General features: G+C 39.2%; 1 protein-coding gene across 1 annotated transcript in view; it reads right to left on the bottom strand.

The window, feature by feature from the left end:
- The window catches only part of NBAS (neuroblastoma amplified sequence), a 364,123-nt gene that overhangs the window by 27,245 nt on the left and 333,456 nt on the right, over nt 1-3,422 (bottom strand). The gene's annotated exons all lie outside the window — the stretch shown is intronic.

Genomic DNA, 3,422 nt, shown 5'->3' with positions numbered 1-3,422 from the left:
TGCAGCCTGTTTATCAGGAACAGATTCATAGGGCATTCTTAATGTTCATTCACCTACTCCTTTACAGGTACGGTGTTAACCTTGCTGTTACTTGTATATCTATTGAAAACGAAACAATTACTGGAATACAGAAAAAGCTACCGTTAGAGTCCAATCCCTGGTCAAACAATTTTCCATCATTATACTAATACTGAGCTGTATTGCATCGGTTTTTAACTGAGTTTATATGAAATTTCAATAATTGGTTTTCTGTGCAAAAAGATGAAATACTTGTGTTTCAGGTATTTTATTGTAATGTTATAAATAACAAAAACAATTTAGCAGGTACCTCAGGTATTTTTATTCCATTCAACACTACGGTATCTGAACACAAATATAGTCTTTATTTAAATCTGTCCCATTCAGCATGTAATTCCAAATGTTCTTTTCTCTTCGTAGTGGAATAAAAATAACTTAATGCAATAAGTGACATATCTTAAGGTGAATTTTACTGGAAAAAGAAGAAAGACTTTCACAGAAGTTTAGACAGTTCTGTTCATGTTAGTAGATGCCAAAAGGCTCAAGCATTGAAATCCTTGGATATTTTCAGTTCTTTTTCAACAAATCATAAATTCTTTCTCCTTCACTCTTTGTGATAGCGTTAGCTATTATTCTATGCACATTCATCATTAAGATACATTTGCAGATGCGTCAAAAGGGGAAAATTCATTATATATCAAATCTTTAAAAGCCTCTGTTTCAAAGGCATACCTCTGGTTTGTTACATACTTTTACTCTTGAAATTGAGTAAGCATAACTTAAAAAAGTATACTGATGGATCTAATTTGTGCCCTTGAGGCACAGAAATCCACTACAAAAAGTTTCCCTAATTCTAAAACATGGAAACACCTGCTAGGGTTGTAAATGCTTTATTATTTATGTTTTATAATGAGAGAACCTGAAGCCGACTAACTTTCCTTATAACTTGGAGATGTCTTTTCTGTAAAAAAAACAAACAAACAAAAAAAACCCAACCAAAAAACGAAAAAACCAAATGACTGAAGAGTTACACTGAAAGGGAGATTATTCAGTCAAAGATGGAACAAAAATGCAGCACAGGTTGCACTCTATTTATAAACTGTCTGTGAGCAATAAACTAAAATAAACTTCCAGTGGAAATATGTACTGTTCAATGCATTTTTAGTCCCTACAAGGAAGATGGAAGCAATGGTTTTAGCGCACATATTTTGGTCACTACTAATATTCCAAGAGAAGAACTGATGGGAAGTGTTGAGTTGTGAAGAACTGAGAAATGAAGGTCAGACAAATGATTTATTCTATTACAATTGCCAGAATCTTGTGATGTGCTATATCTTTGTTTTAAAACCAGTTCCCCATACAAAACAGAAAAGCCTCTGTCCTTACTGTCTAGGAGCTTCTACCAACAACCCACTGATTTACATCCTTGTAAAATTCACTTTATTACATTCACCAGATTGTAAATGTAAAACATCTCAAAATATTTTCATGTCCTTGACTGCAGTGTAAATTTGAATTAATATGGCATTAAAAACAGAATTGCTAAGCAGAAATTCGAGTAGCACCTTATTGCTACAATACATTCTCGATCACAATGAACCTCTACCGAAGTATACTAAATTCATATTTATTCACATCCGCCCATCTTCTGAAACAGCATGGATTTTATTTACGCTGCATTTTAAGACACTATGCTAAAACAACATGAAAGGCTGGGCTTGAACCTAACAGAAACAAAGGATTTAAGAGCTAAAGCTTCCTATCATTATGTGGAGCACTGTGCTTAACAATGGCAGGATTTTAAAAGCAAATGAAAAACCTACTACTTATTATCTGGATTATCTTAGTACTTTGAAGACACTTTCTGAGACTGGGTCTTGGTGTGCTAAACTAAGACCACTATCTGCCTTGAGACATTTACAGTCTAAATAGATAAAAGATGACAAAGGAAGTAATATTCTTAATTTACAGTTGAGAAATGGATTCAGAAGTGGAAACAAGGCCAGAAAATAAACCCATCTCCCCTCTTGCATGTTCTAGTTTCTGTGCTTCACCAACAAGCGCATTATTCCCAATATTATGAACTTTGGGATATACCTAAATGTACTGACAATGATTAGTTACTGAACTATGCTTCGTGCATTAAGCTTCATGGCTAAAATTTATTAAAATGAGTTAAATACAACTATGTGAGCACAAATACAAAAAAAGTGAGTCATGATGGAAAGGAAGATTTTAAAAACATGATAGTAATTACTAAAGTAAATGCCCTAACAATATCTATTGCATACAGTGGATTGCTCTTGTAGGAATCACTTTGGGAAATGGTGATTAGATTCTATTAACTGGCTGATTCCAGTAGAAGGAGACCCATTTTTTTTTAAGAACACAGATACTCACTTCTCCCCAGTAGGCCCCCCTGGACCTGCTCGTGCCTCTCACTCCCCCTCAATTGTCCTCCCAGCCCTGTTGGTGACCCTTGTCCCACCCACAGCCCCCTGGCCTGCCAGCCCTGCTGGAGGGGGCCCCCAGCCGGGGACCCAGGTCTGCAGCCCCCCTCCCCTGGCAGGAGGCAGCAGATTCTGCAGAGGAGTAGAGCCTGGCTCCACACCTGCTGAGGCTCAGGCTTGGGCAACATGGGGTGGGGTCAGTTCCTCTGCACAGCGTGCACTCCCGGAGGGGTAGAGGGGGACACGCACCCCCCAGATCTGTGTGCGGGCTGGCAGTGGGTGTGGGCAATGGTGCAGGGTTGTGCTCCTCAAAGTTATCGTGCACGCAGGGAGTACGTCACCAGAACCCAGCCCCTGCTCCCCAGACGAGCCACCCATGGCCCACGCTCTGCTGGGGCCCCAGCTGTGTCTAATTCCCCCCAGCCCCCACCCCACTTACCTGCAGGAGCTGCTCTTCAGGCTGCATGGGTCCTTGTGCATGTACAGGACATGCATGCAGTGCCCCGTGCCTGATCGCCCTCCTCCTGCTCCCTCCCAATCCCATTAAGGCTGGAACTCTGCTAGCCTGGAGAGGGCTCCTCACAAAACTGCAAAATCCCCAGGCTTCTCCAGTAAAATGATTCTAAAAACTGACAACTGTGATTCTAATATGAGCAATTTTTACATGTTATAATATATAAATGGTTTGGGTTTTCCCATATTGATTCAAATTATTGATTCTATAACCAGCGATTCCATAAAGCGGAATTCACTGTATTTCTTCATCTATGGCTTCCATATAAAAACACTACATCTGCAAGACAAACACATTTTTTAAAAAAATGACTGCCCATAAGGCAAACACTATATGAAAATCAACACTAAAGATTTTGTAACTGAAATCTGTACAGCTGCGATTGAAATATGCTTAGCAATGGACTTGTCAGGACTGACAACTTTCTTCAGTTTTTAGTT

Source organism: Crocodylus porosus, unplaced genomic scaffold, assembly GCF_001723895.1.
Source record: "Crocodylus porosus isolate Cpor-Errol unplaced genomic scaffold, CroPor_comp1, whole genome shotgun sequence".
In the NCBI taxonomy this organism is placed as follows: Eukaryota; Metazoa; Chordata; order Crocodylia; family Crocodylidae; genus Crocodylus; species Crocodylus porosus.
This window is presented reverse-complemented; position numbering and strand designations above follow the sequence as displayed.